Raw genomic sequence first — 17788 nt, forward strand, 5'->3', positions numbered from 1 at the left:
CCACTCTAGGGTTCTTGCCTGGAGAATTCCAGGGACGGGGAAGCCTAGTGGGCTGCCGTCTATGGGGTTGCACAGAGTCGGACACGACTGAAGCAACTTAGCAGCCGCAGCAGCAACAATAAATAGTACCTTCAATTTATTGTCGGCTGTGTCTCATCCAAACATGAGCTTACTCAGAAATTTGTGAATTAGAAATTCTAACCAACAAATTATTTTCAAATGCAGTGTATTTACGAGTAATAATTTAATGTGTAATGGATAGATGTAATGTTATATGAACAATCCTATGTTAATTTTGATATGGTTGAAAGTATTTTAAGTGCATTTTTTCATATTTTAGGTATTTTGATAAAGTAACAGTTGTGTGTTGTTGTTTAGTTGCTAAGTTGTGTCCAGATCTTTTTGAGACCCTATGGACAGTAATCCGCCAAGCACCTCTGTCCCTGGGATTTTCCAGGCAAGAACACTGGAGTGGGTTGCCATTTCCTCTTCCAGGGCATCTTCCTGACCTAGGGATTGAACCCAGGTCTCCTGCATTGGAAATCTTTACCACTGAGCCACCACGCTATGTTTGTGTTCCCTCTAAAGAGCCTCAGGATATAGTGTGGGATGTGGAGAGGCAGTGAAGGTAGCCTTCATGGAGGGGAAGGGAGCGTGGCAACTTCTTGCTTTTAGAGTCCAGCCAGTCTGAGTTGCCCAGTCCTTACGGGCAGGGTCCCACTTCCAGATGAAGCCTGACGCTGGTTTTGTTGGAGCTGCTGCTTGAAACTTGTTCGCAGCCCGGCTCAGTGCAGAAAGTCCTCTCCCAGCTCGTCTCCGGGATTCCCATGGGTGGCTTCCCTCTTCCATATGTTCCCCTGCAACTGTGCTGCCAACATCGTGCTTCGAGGTTCCCTGTGAATGCATCTCTGAAGTGCCGGATGTGCTCTTTCTGGATGCCGCCCAATTAGCCTCTTGAGATCAGAATTGCAGGGCACATGCTTCTAAGGAGAGAAAACAAAGGATTCCCCGGGGGGTTTAAACAGTCTGGGGCCTCTGGTGGGAAATGAGGGCTGTAGGAAGAAAGCTGGCAGAAGGGGCTGGAGGCAGACAGAGGGGCAATTAGAATCATTGTCAATAGAGGTCATCGATCCCAACCCCACCCGCTGCCAACCCTCCTCTCCTCTGGGTCACGCCTAAGGAAGCCAGTCTCATGACCAGAGAACACTATCAGTATCAGTTAAATGTGATGCCCACACCTGACTAATTACACCTGAATCTGACTGCCTGCTGTATGAAAACAATGTCTCTAATTAAGCCTTCGAGAGTTAAAAAAAAAAAAAGATTAAAGATGTCATTTTTCTTATGTATAGCTTGTGCTGATTTTGTGCTTACTCGGGCATTTATCACTTTTAATTCACAAAGTCACAGGAAGGGATAGACTGATTCAGACCACACATCCGGCAAGTGGCAGATCTGACCTGTATACCAAGGATGGTGGGACCAAAGTCAGGGCTAAACTACCTCCATCTCATTGAAGATCCACCCTCTCTATTTTCCAGACCTAGTGTCCTTTTGGATATGAGCCCTGCCTTCTTGCCTGAGGGACACGGACCCTTTCACAGTCCTGCTCTCTGCCCTCGGGTTTTTAGTGGTCCGACAATGATCTGGTGAACAACGCTCTATTGGGTCACCTGACCAGCACTGGGTTGATGACTGTTTCCTTTGTTCTGTCGAGATGGCAACTGTGTAGCTTTGGTCAGCTCTCTCAGAAGCAGATTCTGAGAGAGGATTTGAGTGCAAGTGGCTTATTGTTGAGTCGATTCCAGGAAGCCCTGGTAGGGAGGGTGGAGGCCAGACAGACAAGGAAGGCATCCAGTCAGGAAGACCCTCTGGGCAGTTCAGTGCCCTGGGACTGAGCCAATTTTGGGAGAACTCCGAATACTCCCTTCAAAGGGGTGCAGGTGCTAAAGATAACTTCCTTCTCAAAATCAATTCTCCAGGCCGGGACCTCTCATCAATTAGAGTTGATATCCAAGGTGGAACCCAATTCATATCCTTCCTACCTACTAGTCTATGCAACCACTAAAGACTTCGTGTAATGGTAAAGCTGGGGCAGGTGACCTCTAATGTCACCTACAGTCATACTTTTCTATGATTATGTCACCATACATATCAGTGGACTTGACTTTGGTTGAATTAGTTTTCTTGGAAGTTTTTCTATAAGCATTGGAGCCAACTAAACACTCAAGTTCTGTTTTGTTTTGTTTTGTTTTGTTTTTTAAATTGAAGTATAGTTGATTTACAATGCTGTTTTAGTTTTTGCTCAAGGTCCTTTTCATAGACATTCCTATCATTGGTGTCTTATATTATGTACAGGTGAGGCTGACACTCTGAACCTGAGTTAAGGACTTCACATTGATTCCTTAAAAATTTTATCATGTTAGTTTTGGGATCTATCATTCCAGCTTTTTTTTTTTTTCTCTCGTCACAGTGCAGTTCTGTCATCTAAGAAATGAGCCATCTCCTCAAACTTCGGACAGCTGCAAATTTGATAATCAGGTTGGTTTTACAAAAATTGTTAGAAATGTTTAGCAGGGTGGGGCTGAAGATAAAGCCCTTGATTAGAGACCTCCCGTCCTGTGACATGTGGTTCACTATAAATGGTGAAGGGTTCCAGGGTAGGGATGCTTGAGGTCACTATGCATGCTGGACTCCCAGCCATTTGAACCAACCTAATGGAGATAGTGCAGGGCAAGGACCCTGAGCATTTGTCCCAGCAGGATGACTCGTTGCCCTTGGTCAAGTGCATCATTTCCCTTAGTGGATTTCCTCAGTCAAAATGGAAGTGACAGCTCTCTTCTAGAGATGCTTGTAAAGCCCTCAGATCTCTGGCTGGGAGCTGGTATATATAACACATATTTAGGTAACACTTCATGATTGCTACTGCAATTTCTAAAGCATCTTCTTCCTCCCTCTCCAGCTTGGTGTGTCCTGTGTTTCTCCTTCAGCATTTCCCTGTGGCTAGCATCTGCTCAGTTCTATTCTAACTCTCCCTCCTGAGAGCCAGCCAGCTGTCCACACCAGGTGAATCTTTGGGAGGACACCGGACTTGAAAGTATTTGCAAGTGTGTATCTATGAATGTACCTATGTGTGTCTGGGAGTGTTTGTGGAAGGGGATGGGGTGAAAAGGAAGGTGTAAAGTGGCTCCAGCCCACCTGCTTCACAGGAGAGATGTTTCTGCGCATTTCCAAACAGGGTCATTCACACTGCTTCCTGCAGGAGGTGGGGGGTAGCCTCCTGCCAGCATAGCCTGGGAGCTTGTTCCAGACAGCCTTCTTTGTGCCTCTGCTGACGGCTTTGGCTTCCTCCCGGCTGCTCTGTTCTCCCCACATCCTTTGAAATGCTGTTCCATCCCAAGCAGCCCTTCCCAAAGAGTGGGAAGGTATAGGTTGCAATGAATAAGTACAAGGGGCGGCATGAAAAAGACAAAGTGCTTGGGTCCAATTGCCCTTTCAAGAGAGACTTGACTCCTTTTGCCAGCATTTGTGACCTGGACCTCTGATACGTGGGGGACCCCTTGTTCCACCCCATAAACTTTGATGTTCATCAAAATACATCATTTATGAAAGAACTCAGAATAAAGTGCTTTGAAAATTTTCAGTCTTTGTAAAACATGTAAAATACTTGTGGAGTGTGACTTGTGAAGCCTTTATAGACCCCTATCTATAATTCATGTACAATTACACACACTCACACACACATACAACAGTCATATCTTCCTCACACAGTTTAGTGGCCTGTTATCATGAATAAGAAATGCTAATGAGCAACAAAGAAGGAGCAAGCAGAAAGCATCTGTGCACATGATACTCAGAATTTCTAGTTGCTTCACTTCCGTCCCATTTACCTGTCTGAGGACCAGAAGGCTAAGTGATGGATATGATGCTATACTTCTGCACACCCTAGAATGGACGCGCCCTGCCTGGCTGACCTTCCCACACTGAGATGAGGGTATTAGCTATGACTATGCCCTCATGCATAAAGAACGATGCTGCTAAGACTGTGACTTCATTCTTTCTGGGTGATGCTTCCCGCGATCTGTGTCTGTGTACATGGAACCCTTCTAAATTCTTCCAGCTTTTCCAGAGGGACGGTCCTCTTCCTGTCCAGCCTCATGGTCTAGCTGTGTGTCCTGTCCCAAACTGTCATTTGAAGTATGAAGAAAATAAGGGTGGTTCCAACCAAGACAGCGCCTGTAGCCAGGCCAGAAAGCACTCACCCAGCTGCTCCAGTCCCTGTCTGTTCTCTTCTCCCACCGGGCATTACCCCAATTTTATGCAGTGTGTTTATGTATTGAGAGCAGCTCTTAGCTCATTTGATCTTCCCTGAAGCCTTGTAAAGTCTGGAAGGCAAAGGCTTTATGAGCCCCATTTGAGACATAATGATATAGGTGTCTCTGGAACCTTAAACATAGAAGACTAGCTCCTATACTCCCTTTTATGACAGGGTGAATTACTGAAGAATTAACAATAATGCTATCAGTTTTGATCTTTGGACTTAGCAGCAAAGAAGAGAAAATACAGAATTGCCTACTGAACCCTCATAGGAGGGATCACTGGGCCACCAGGATCTGGATTCTGGCTAATTCACCCTCTGGGCAGGCTGACTTCTCTGAAAAGTGTGAGGGTTAGTTGCTCAGTCATGTCCGACTCTTTTGCCTCCCCATAGACTGTAGCCCACCAGGATCCTCTGTCCATGGGATTCTCCAGGCAAGAATACTGAAGGGGGTAGCCATTCCCTTCTCCGGGGCATCTTTCCAATGCAGAGATTGAATTCAGGTCTCCTGCTTTGCAGGCAGATTCTTTACCATCTGAGTCACCAGAAAAAGTTTATTTTGTTGCCAACCTTAGAATACTGGGGAGACTGTCCCATAAATTATAGATATCTGACTTCTCTTGGAAATGTTGGAAGTCTCATGGTGGAGATCTTCAAGGTGGGTGGATAGTTGCTCTAGGGAGCAGGAAGTAATAAGGTCCCATGGCAGGGTCTGATGGGGAGAGGGGGGAAGGGCACACGTGGGGGTCTCCCTCCCAGCCCCATGTCACCCAGCAGCCAGAGTTCTGGAATGCAGTCTCCAAAGGCTGAAACCTGGAAGGCCTGCTCCATTGTCCCAGGCCGCATTAGCCACGAGGCTTTTAAAAAACTCCAAGAAGGCCAAAAGAAAGGAGGACTCCCTGAAAATGACTGCATCTTTTTGAAGCCTTAGAGCCAGATATAATTTATTTCAAAAATGAAAAAACAGAACATGACGTGCTGAGTGGAGCTTTGGGGGCTTTGTGATAACCAAGCTTTTCTATGTAAAGGCTTTTTCCTGTAGAGATCTAGGGTCTCTCCCTACAGAGAAGAAGTCTCTTTACTCCTAAACAGAGTCTTTCTACTTGAAAAATACAACATTCTCTGAAGATTTATTTTTCCAATCAATAATTTTAAATTTGATTTAGATGTTCTTCCTTTTAAAGTAATACTTGTTCTTTGTAGATAGTTTAGAAAACTCAGAGGAAAAAAAAAAAAACCCACACTTGAATTCCTACTATTCAGGTATACTGTTAATGTTTTGGTACATAGATGTAGAAAGAAGCCATAGAGAAAAAATGAAATAATACCATTTGCTGCAACATGAATGGACCTAGAGATGATCATATTAAGCAAATTAGAGAAAAATATCATATATTACTTATATGTGGAATCTAAAAAATGTGCTACAAAAGGCCTTATTTACAAAATAGAAATCGATTCACAGACAATGAAAACAAACAATGATTTCCAAAGGGGAAAGGGCACCAGAGGGATAAATTATAAGTTAGAGATTAACAGATATACATCACTATATATAAAATAGATAAACAACAAGGACCTGCTTATAGCACAGGGGACTATACTCGTATCTTGTAGTAACCTACAGTGGGAAAGAACCCTAAAAGTTATACATATATATATACATTGAAATTAAATTACTTTGCTGTAGACATGAAACTAATACAATATTGTAAATTAACTACACTTCAGTTAAAAAAAAAATGATACCCTACAGGTACAATCTTACTATTACTTACATACTAGCAAATATACTCCAAATAAAGTGAAAGTGAAGTCACTCAGTTGTGTCTGACTCTTTGGGACTCCATGGATTGTAGCCTACCATGCTCCTCCGCCATGGAATTTTCCAGGCAAGAATATTGGAGCTGGTTGCCATTTCCTTCTCCAGGAGATCTTCCCAATCCAGATACTGAACTTGAGTCTCCTGCCTTGGCAGGCGGGTTCTTTACCAGCTGAGCCACCAGGGAACCCCTGTGTGTGTGAGTGTGTGTTTGTGTATACATGTACCCATTTAACCATAATTTTATGGCTTCCCTGGTGTCAGAGGTTAAAGCTTCTGCCTGCAATGTGGGAGACCTGGGTTCGATCCCTGAGTTGGGAAGATCCCCTGGAGAAGGAAATGGCAACCCACTCCAGTATTCTTGCCTGGAGAATCCCATGGATGAAGAGGCCTGGTGGGCTACAGTCCACGGGGTCGCAGAGTCGGACACGACTGAGCGACTTCACTCACTCACTCATTCATATGTACATATATCTATGTACAACTCTATAGACACTGTTTACTAAAACCAAAATCTTTCCCACTTTTAAATCAGAGTTGAAGGCCTCCTTCCTCCAGGGAACCTTAAAATCAGTTTCCAGCACCCCTCTGTCTTCCGTCTTCACCTCAAGATATTCCCCCCTACTGATTATTTCTTTTTCAACCGGGCATGATATTTTGGCTTCCCACGCCTCTCCTGTTTGTAAATACTTCAAATGAAGATGGACGTGTTTGAAAGTAAGCGTGTAATTACTTGCTTCCAAGTAACAGGGACTTCCCAGGTGGCTTAGTGGTAAAGAATCTGCCTGTAATTCAGGAGATTCAGGTTCGATCTCTGGGTGGAGAAGATCCCCTGGAGGAGGAAATGGCAACTCATTCTAGTAATTTTGCCTGGAAAAGCCCATGGACAGAGGAGCTTGGCAGGCTACCATCCAGAGGGTCACAAAAGGTTAGTCGTGGCTGAAGTGACTTAGCATGCATAGCATGCATTTAATTACAAAGGGACTTCAAATATTGCCCAATCGACTTCTCCAGGGGTGGTGTTGTGAGCTTGCTTCTGCCCGCCAATGGCTCCATCTGAGGAACTTTGCCATCTTTGCTTCTTGGTCGTGGCTCATGCAGTTATTTATTTATTTTGCATTTTACCATTCTTTGTTTATAAAATGAATAGGGAATGGACAGATGAAAGAGTTGTATTCCAGTGCTGAGAAGATTAAATGAACTGATACAAAGTTAGAGCATTTAGGTGGGCTCAAAGTATCACATTCAGCCTCAGCAAAATAGCAATTGGGCTTAAGCCAGTGACTACATTGGACTATAGCCAATGAAACATTTATTGGCTATAAATAGGAGGTAAGAAAAGTCACTTGCAATTTTAAGTAACTTGAGAATTCAGTTATAAAATTGTTAATCTAACTGTATCTAGAGATTTACAATTCTCAAATTCTAAAGTATTCTCTTCTCCACTCCTCATTTCATTATCTCCATCACACAAAAAGTGCTTTTTCTTAGGCAATTCTTTTTTCAAAACAGGTGATTAATTTATGTTTCAGGGAAACAGAAACAATAGACAATGCCAGAAGTTTGCAGCTTTCAACTTTTGACACACTTTGCATTCCAGTGTAAACAAAAATAGGACACGAGCAAATGACATCTAATAATACCTCATTAAACTCATTCGTGGTGATTTCTAACCAGTTCAGTGGTGATTTCTAACTGGTTCATTACTTCAACTCAAAGTAGACAGATTGAGTGAGTCTCAGCAAACCTGTACTTGTGTGGGCCCTTGATTTTTGACAAAGATGCTCCTGCTATGCGAGGGGAGAGGGCGGTCTTTTCAATAAATATTCACGTGTGGAAGAGGGGAATGTAAAATGAATATCTGCATTAAAAAACTCAAGTCCTACCTCACACAACACACAAAACTGTTACTAATTCTAAGTGAATTGTGCATCTAAATGGGCAAGATAAACAGAAAATTTCTAGAAGACAGTTTGCCGCTGCTGCTGCTGCTAAGTCGCTTCAGTTGTGTCCAATTCTGTGCGACCTCATAGACGGCAGCCCATCAGGCTCTCCGGTCCCTGGGATTCTCCAGGCAAGAACACTGGAGTGGGTTGCCATTTCCTTCTCCAATGCAGGAAAGTGAAAAGTGAAAGTGAAGTCGCTCAGTCGTGTCTGACTCTTCACGACCCCATGGACTGCAGCCCAGCAGGCTCCTGCATCCATGGGACTTTCCAGGCAAGAGTACTGGAGTGGGGTGCCATTGCCTTCTCTGAGAAGACAGTTTAGACCCTGAGAAACCAAAAATTTTTTTTAAAGAACACACATACAAAAACAGTATAGAAGGCTGACAAATTGGGTCTCATTAGTATTTAGAGCATTTGTTGATCAAAAGATATGAATAAAGGAGTGAAAAAGAAATCTACGAAGTGAAAGATATTAACAATATATTTAACTGACATAGGACTCAATGCAGAATATTTTTAAAACTCCTAAAAGCCATTAAGAAAGAATTAGGCAACCAATTAAAAAGGGGTGAAAAACTTTAATGGGTATTTCATAGCAGATGATACCAAGCAGCTCAAAATCATTATTAATTGAGGAAATAAAAAAGGTAAAACACAAGGTACTGCAACACCCCCAAACCCTCCCTCCCCTTCATCCTTGGGCAGAAATACCAGAAATACCAAGAAAAGTGGTGTCAGAAATACCAAGTATACAGTATGCAAGAGTGAGGACTTGGATCTCCTCTTTGCTGCATATACCTGAGCAGATCATATATATTCCTACAAACCAGCCTTTCTACCTTAGATGTCTACCAGTAAAACTGAACACATATGTGTACCAAAAGATGTGTATGGCAATGTTTATAGCAGCATTGTTTCTATTACATCAGGGATGCAAATAGTAGCATGAATATTATGCAGCCATGGAAATGAATAAATTACTGCTACATTCAGTAACATGGAGGAATTTCACAAATATAATGTTCACTGAAACAAGTCATTCACAAAATAATATATGCTATGTAATTCTATGTATGTAAAGTTAAAAAATAGTCAAACCTATGGTATTAGAAGTTGAAATATAGGTTGCCTTTAAGTAGAGATTAATGACTCCACATTAACACTTTTCTGTTTAAATAAAATACTTCATTAAAATTACATATAATAATAATCATGTATCATCATCATAATAATATTATAATTTATAATAATATCATTTATTATTATTTATAATAATATTTTATATGAATAAAAATAATTATTCTTGGCAAAACCTCCCTTTCATTCTCATCTTTGAATTTCTGAGCAATTGGCAGAACCCCATCATACATTTCCTTGAAAGCTTTTTCAATTACTTCTGTGCCTACAATGTTAACTCCAGGTATTTTATTTATCTTAGATACTATGTTCTTTTACCATTCTTTACTTTTAAATATTCATATCAAACATTTATATGGTGTAGTTTATGGTATATTATAGTATGCTCATGCTCAATCGCTACAGTCATATCTGACTGTTTGCAACCCAATGAACCACAGCCCTCCAGGCTTTTCTGTCTGTGGGATTTTCCAGGCGAGAATACTGGAGTAGGTTGCCATGCTCTCCTCCAGCGGATCTTCCCCAACCAGGGATTAAATCCAGGTCTCCTGCATTGCGAGTGTATTCTTTACCGTCTGAGCCACCCCCTGGTATAGTGAGAATTTAATACATTTTCTCACATGGTATACTGAGACTCTAATACATCCTAAAGGAAATCAGTCCTGAATATTCATTGAAAGGACTGATGCTGACGTTGAAACTCCAACACTTTGGCCACCTGATATGAAGAACTGACTCATTTGAAAAGACCCTGATGCTGGGAAGATTGAAGGTAGGAGGAGAATGGGACAACAGAAAATGAAATAGTTGGATGGCATCACTGACTTGATGGACATAAGTTTAAGTAAGCTCCGGGAGTTGGTGATGGACAGGGATGCCTGGTGTTCTGCATTCCATGGGGATCACAAAGACTCAGAAATGACTAGTGACTAAACTAAACTGAATACATTTTCCCCAAAATTACTTGCTTATTATCCAAATGCAATTTACTAATTAATAGTCTCCTTCCTTTTGACAATTCTGAATACAAAGAAAGTGTATATTCTGTTCCAGTGACTTAATTCTATATTCTTGCACCAATACATTTTAATTATAGTTAGATTGTGATATATTTGTAACTCACTGTCATTTGCCAGTTTAAAATTTTTTCTCCCAGAATTGTGTCTATATTCTTTTAAAAAAAATTTTTAATGGAGGATGATTGCTTTACAATTTTGTGTTGGTTTATGCCTTACAACATGAATTAGTTATGAATATATATATATATATGTATATATATATATACACACATATAATCCCCTCTCTCTTGAGCTTCCCTCCCCGCTCCCATTCCACCCCTCTAGGTGGTCACAGAGCACAAGGTGGGCTTCCTGTGTTATATAGAAGCTTCCAACTAGTTACCTGTTTTATACAATAATGTATATATGTCAACACTACTGCCTCAACATGTCCCACCCTCTCTGTCCCACAAGTCCATTTTCTATGTTTGTGTCTATATTCTTTCGTACTGATTGTTCTGATAAAATTCAGAATTACTTGTTTGTGATGCAAGAAGAAAATTGATAGCATGCACGCATGCTAAGTCGCTTCAGTTGTGTCCAATTCTTTGCAACCCTATGGACTGTAGCCTGCCAGACTCTTCTGTCTGTGGCATTCTTCAGGCAAGCATACTGGAATAGGTTGCCGTGGCCTCCTCCAAGGGATCTTTCTGACCCAGGGATCGAACCCGTGTCTCTCATGTCTTCTCTTTTTGGCAGGTGGGTTCTTTACCGCTTGTGCCACTTGAGAAGCCCATTAATAGTATATAACTGCAATTCATTTGGAAACAATTGTTATTATTGTAGTACTTGGTTGCCTCCTGCTCTTAAATGTTTTCCACCCACATTTGTTCACATCAGGCATCACTCCTTTGATATAATAGAAAAGAAGTCAAGAGGTCTAAATTTTAGTCCTTGTTTTACAACTAAATCCATGTGTGGCTTTGAGACAGTCAGTTCACCATAGGGATATTGTATTTCTCCCTTTGTGAATTGATTTTTCATATCTTCTAATCACTTTTTCTTTGAAAAAGTTTACTTTTATTAACTTTGATACATCATTGTTTTGTTTGCTCTCTGTGTAGAGAGTGTTGAATTTCCTTTTTGTGATTTTATTATTTTATTGGGGTTTAATTCATATGATGACATATATGTAATGGTTAATGATTTCTGACAAACCATACACTCCCCTGTATTACACAGCCTGTTGAGATATAGAACTCTGATTATTTTTAATATTTGTCTCTGTTTGTTTGGTCATCGTTGTTGTATTCTAAGTATCATAAATACTGTGTTGTTTAGTTTTTTTCCCCAATTGTGTGTCAGTCTTTATTCTGAAAGGTTGTTAATTTAGTCACAAGCTTCAACCCATTAAGGAATGTTTTTAACATGTTGTTAGATTCTGTTTGCTAGAATTCTGTTGAGGATTTTTGCATCTATGTTCATCAGCGATATTGGCCTGTAGTTTTCTTTTTTTGTGGCATCTTTGTCTGGTTTTGGTATTAGGGTGATGGTGGCCTCATAGAATGAGTTTGGGAGTTTATCTTCCTCTGCGATTTTCTGGAAGAGTTTGAATAGGATAGGTGTCAGCTCTTCTCTAAATTTTTGGTGGAATTTACCTGTGAAGCCATCTGGTCCTGGGCTTCTGTTTGTTCTAAGATTTTTGATTATGGTTCTGATTTCTGTGGTTGTGATGGGCCTGTTAAGATTTTCTATTTCTTCCTAATTCAGTGTTGGAAGGTTATTCTTTTCTAAGAATTCGTCCATTTCTTCCAAGTTGTCCATTTTATTGGCCTATAGTTGCTGATAGTAGTCTCTTATGATCTTTGTATTTCTCTGTTATCTGCTGTGATTTCTCCATTTTCATTTCTGGTTTTGTTGATTTGATTCTTCTCCCTTTTTTCCTTGATGAGTCTGGCTAATGGTTTGTCTATTTATTTATCTTCTCAAAGAACCGGTTCTCCTTTGTTTCTTTTTCATTTATTTCTGCCCTAACTTTTTTTTTATTATTTCTTTCCTTCTTCATTGGGGTTCTTAATTTCTTCTTTTTCTAGTTGTTTTAGGTGTGAACTTAGGTTATTTATTTGACTTTTCTCCTGTTTCTTGAGGTAAGCTTGTATTGCTATGAATCTTCCCCTTAACACTGCTTTTACTGAATCCCATAGGTTTTGGGTTGTTGTGGTTTCATTTTCATTCATTTCTATGCATATTTTGATTTCTTTTGTGATTTGTTAGTTATTCAGAAGCATGTTGTTTAGCTTCCATATGTTTGTACTTTTAACAGTTTTTTTTTTCCTGTAGTTGACATCTAATCTTACTGCATTGTGTTCAGAAAAGATTCTTGAAATGATTTTAATTTTTTTAAATTTACCAAGGCTAGATTTATGGCCCAGGATGTGATCTAGCAAACAGAATCCAAAAACACATTAAAAACATCATGCATCATGACCAAGTGGGCTTTATCTCAGGGATGCAAGGATTTTTTCAATATTTTCAAATCAATCAATGTGATACACCACATTAACAAATTGAAAGATAAAAACCATATGATTATCTCAATAGATGCAGAGAAATTCTTTGACAAAATTCAGCATTCATTTAGGACAAAAACTCTCCAGAAAGCAGGCATAGAAAGAACATACCTCAATATAATAAAAAGCCATATATGATAAACCCATAGCAAATATTATTGTCAGTGGTAAAAAAACTGAAAGCATTTTTCCTAAAGTCAGGAACAAGACAAGGGTGCCCACTCTCATCACTACTATTTAATGTAGTTTTGGAAGTTCTAGCCACAACAATCAGAGAAGAAAAAGAAATAAAAGGAATCCAGATTGGAAAAGACGTAAAACTCTCACTGCAGATGACATGATCTTCTACATGGAAAACCCTAAAGACACCACCAGAAAATTGCTAGAGTGAATCAATGAATACAGTAAAGTTGCAGGATATAAAATTAGCACACAGAAATCCCTTGCATTCCTATACAATGAGAAAACAGAAAGAGAAATTAAGGAAAATATTCCATTCACCATTAAAATGAAAAGAATAAAATACTTAGGAATAAATCTACCTAAAGAAACAAAAGTGAAAGTGAAAGTCGCTCAGACATGTCCAACTCTTTGCAATCCCCATACAGTCCAGGGAATTCTCCAGGCCAGAATACTGGAGTGGGTAGCCTTTCCCTTCTCCAGGGGATCTTCCCAACCCAGGGATTGAACTCAGGTGTCCCACATTGCAGGCAGATTCTTTACCAGCTGAGCCACACAAAAGACCTATATATAGCAAACTATAAATCGCTGATGAAAGAAATAAAAAATGACACAAATAGATGGAGAAATATACCATGTTAATGGATCAGAAGAATCATTATAATGAAAATGAATATATTGCCCAAAGCAATCTATAGATTCAATGCAATCTCTATCAAGCTATCAACAGTATTTTTCACAGAACTAGAGCAAATAATTTCAGAATTTGTATGGAAATACAAAAAAACTCGAATAGCCAAAGCTATCTTGAGAAAGAAGAATGGAACTGGAGGAATCAACCTGCCTGACTTCAAGCTCTACTACAAAGCTACAGTCAAGACAGTGTGGTACTGGCACAAAGACAGAAATGTAGATCAATGGTACAAAATAGAAAGCCCAGAGATAAATCCACACTCTTACGGACACTTTATCTTTGACAAAGGAGGCAAGAATATACAATGGAGAAAAGACAATCTCTTTAACAAGTGGTGCTAGGAAAACTGGTCAACCACTTGTAAAAGAATGAAACTAGAACACTTTCTAACACCATACACAACAATAAACTCAAAATGGATTAAAGATCTAAATGTAAGACCAGAAACTATAAAACTCCTAGAGGAAGACATAGGGAAAACACTCTGACATAAAACACAGAAGGATTCTCTATGACCCACCTCCCAGAATATAGGAAATAAAAGCAAAAATAAACAAATAGGACCTAATTAAACTTAAAAGCTTTTGCACAATGAAGGAAACTATAAGCAAGGTGAAAAGACAGCCTTCTGAATGGGAGAAAATACTAACAAATGAGGTAACTGACAAAGAATTAATCTCAAAAATATACAAGCAGCTCATGCAGCTCAATACCAGAAAAACAAACGACCCAGTCAAAAAATGGGCCAAAGAGCTAAACAGACATTTCTCTAAAGAAGACATACAGATGGCTAACAAGCACATGAAAAGATGCTCAACATCACTCATTATCAGAGAAATGCAAATCAAAACCACAATGAGGTACCACCTCAAGCCCGTCAGAATAGGTCTATCATAAAGTCTACAAACAATAAATGCTGGAGAGGGTGTGGAGAAAGGGGAATCCTCTTACACTGTCAGTGGGAATGCAAACTAGTACAGCCACTATGGAGAACAGCGCGGAGATTCCTTAAAAAACTGGAAATAGAACTGCCATATGACCCAGCAATCCCACTGCTGGGCATATACACAGAGGAAACCAGAATTGAAAGAGACACATGTGCCCCAATGTTCATTGCTCACTGTTTACAATAGCCAGGACATGGAAGCAACCTATCCATTGGCAATGAATGGATAAGAAAGCTGTGGTACATATACACAATGGAGTATTACTCAGCCATTAAAAAGAATGTATTTGCATCAGTTCTAATGAGGTGGATGAAACTGGAGCCTATTATACAGAGTGAAATAAGTCAGAAAGAAAAACACCAATACAGTATATTAACGCATATATATGGAATTTAGAAATATGGTAATGATGACCCTATGTGCAAGACAGCAAAAGAGACACAGATGTAAAGAACAGACTTTTAGACTCTGTGGGAGAAGCTGAGGGTCATATGATTTGAGAGAATAGCATTGAAACATGTATATTACCATATGTGAAATAGATCACCAGTTCAAGTTCGACGCATGAGACAGGGTGCTCAGGGCTGGTGTGCTGGGATGACCCTGAGGGATGGGATGGGGAGGGAGGGATGGGATGGGTGGGGCTTCTGAATGGGGGACACATGTACACCCATGGCTGATTCATGTCAATGTATGGCAAAAACCACTACAATATTATGAAGTAATTAGCCTCCAATTAAAATAAATAAATTAATTAAAAGAAAGAAGTATTTTTAAAAGTTTTGTTTGGAAGCATGTAAAATAATTTTTTCTCTGTGGCTGGAATATCCTGTTCTTATGGCCTTGTCTTGCTGGAGTCTTTGCTGAAAGCTCAGCATATTCAATGATGTCTGAAGTGTCTTCCTACTTGTACAAATTTTTAATAGCTTCCAGGAAATGTTCTTTTTCCTAGTACTTGTTTTGTATCCAGTTGTTGTTATTTGCTAGAATTAGTGATTTCTTGCTCTTTATATGAAAGCTTAGTATTTGACCAATGCCTCACGAGTGCTCTAGTGCAGCTTTCTTTTTACAATTCTCTCTTGAAACCTGTTCTGAAAATTCCAGCTGATTCGGTACCCCAAACTCCAATGTCTGTCTTCTCCGCTCAGTGAAATCACTGTGGTCTGCTTTATCACCATCTGGAAAGTGCTTCCCATAAGAAAGTTTGAGTAATTATGAGGTTTTCCTCAGTTTTTCCTTTCTATAGAAATCACAGGCCTGTGCTGCCTGCGGTCCAGTCTCCAAAAACAGGAATTTAATATATTTTTTCAGTTGCAGATTTATAAATGGCAGAGGAAGATAGTCTCATATTAGTTTCTCAGCATGATTTATGGTAAAATCTTTTTAGAAAAGTTTTGCAATGTCTATCAAAAACTACAATGTATTCTTCTCTTCCAAACCAATAAAATATTAATTCTAAGAATGTAACTGAAATAAATCATCCAAACACATAAAAATATACATGCATCAAGATATTTTTATAGCATAGCTAATAGCATATAAAAAATTATGAGAAACCCAAATAACTAAAATATAGGAGTATTTATATAAATTATGATTAACTAGCTTAATGGAATATTACATGGTCATTACAAATTATGATTTTGCAAATTTTGAAATAAAACAGAAATTTTAACATAATAACAGATGAAAAGAGGAATACTATTTGTTCCTATAACTATAATTATTAATCTAAAGATATCTACATATGAAAAGTTATATAAATTTAAGTCACTATCATAAGGTGGTGGGGGTTAGATTTTTCTCTCATCTAAGCTCAAATATTTTATTAACATGAACAGATTTTTTTTCTGTATCACTTTGATATGGGGTTTAGTGAACAGCAGGGTTTAGTGAACAGCTGGGTTTAACACCAAAGGGAATCAGGGTTCTGAATTTCCAGGAACATTGTCAGGTAAGTAAATAAAAAGGAGGAACTACAAAATTTCATTCATAAGAATAAATCATATGAAGATTTGAGGATGGGTCATTAAAGCTTAGGAGACTTGAGAAGGACAAACACCAGGTAGAGAGCAGGAGTAGTACCAAACCTGAATTCATTCAGGACGAGTCAAACTTATGTATGGAGCTATGTTGTTGGTGTTGTGTTTGTTTACTTATTTTTAAAACTCATAATTCAAAATGGGATGTAAGTAAAAGGGAAACACATCAGAAAGTAGTTATAAAGACTTAATAGGTTGAGTTGAAACCAGCGAGGGACCAAGGAGAAAACGTGGCTGAGATAACCTCAGAGGAAGGCAGAGCTGGAAGAAATCCATTCATAGGACCGTGAAATCAGGGGAACAGCATTAGCAAGATTTGTTCAGTGATATATGATTTAAATAAAAAATCCCCATATCCACACGCACATGTGCTTAGTCACTCAGTTGTGTCCAACTCCTTGTGACCCCATGGACTGCAGCCTGCCAGGCTCCTCTGTCCATGGGGATTCTCCAGGCAAGAAAACTGGAGAGGGTTGCCATGCCCTCCTCCAGAGGATCTTTTCAACCCAGGGATCAAACCCAGGTCTCCCGCACCGCAGGCAGAGTCTTTACTATCTGAGCCACCAGGGAAGCCCAAGAATACTGGAAGGGTAGCTTATCCCTTCTCCAGGGAATCTTCTCAACCCAGGAATCAAACCAGGGTCTCCTCTACTACAGGCAGATTCTTTACCAATGGAGCTACCGGGGAAACCCCACAGGTACATGTTGCTCTATAATTTATTGTTGTTTAGTCACAGAGTCATGTCCCCTCTTTGTGGCCCCAAGGACTGCAGTGCTCCAGGCTTCCCTAGCTTTCGCTATCTCCCAGAGTTTGATCAAACTCATGTCCATTGAGTTGGTGATGCCATCCAACCATCTCATCCTCTGTCATCCCCTTCTCCTCCTGCCCTCAATATTTCCAGCATTAGAGTCTCTTCCAGTGAGTCAGCTCTTGACATAAAGTGGCCAAAGTATTGGAGCTTCACCTTCAGCATCAGTCCTTCCAATGAATTTTCTTAGTTACTTCAGTCGTGTCCGACTCTGTGTGACACCATAGATGGCAGCCCGCCAGGCTCCCCCATCCCTGGGATTCTCCAGGCAAGAACACTGGAGTGTGTTGCCATTACCTTCTTCAGGGTTAATTTCCTTTAAGAT

At 39.9% G+C, this 17788-nt stretch overlaps 1 long non-coding RNA gene across 1 annotated transcript; it reads left to right on the forward strand.

Moving 5' to 3' along the window:
- Positions 1-1305: 1305 nt before the first annotated feature.
- LOC138430420 (uncharacterized) lies at positions 1306-3643 on the forward strand. The gene is made up of 2 exons (XR_011253162.1): positions 1306-2541; positions 2963-3643. It is a non-coding gene; the product is annotated as an uncharacterized lncRNA (long non-coding RNA).
- Positions 3644-17788: the final 14145 nt, after the last annotated feature.

Source organism: Ovis canadensis, chromosome 25 (genome assembly GCF_042477335.2).
Source record: "Ovis canadensis isolate MfBH-ARS-UI-01 breed Bighorn chromosome 25, ARS-UI_OviCan_v2, whole genome shotgun sequence".
NCBI classification, from domain to species: Eukaryota; Metazoa; Chordata; class Mammalia; order Artiodactyla; family Bovidae; genus Ovis; species Ovis canadensis.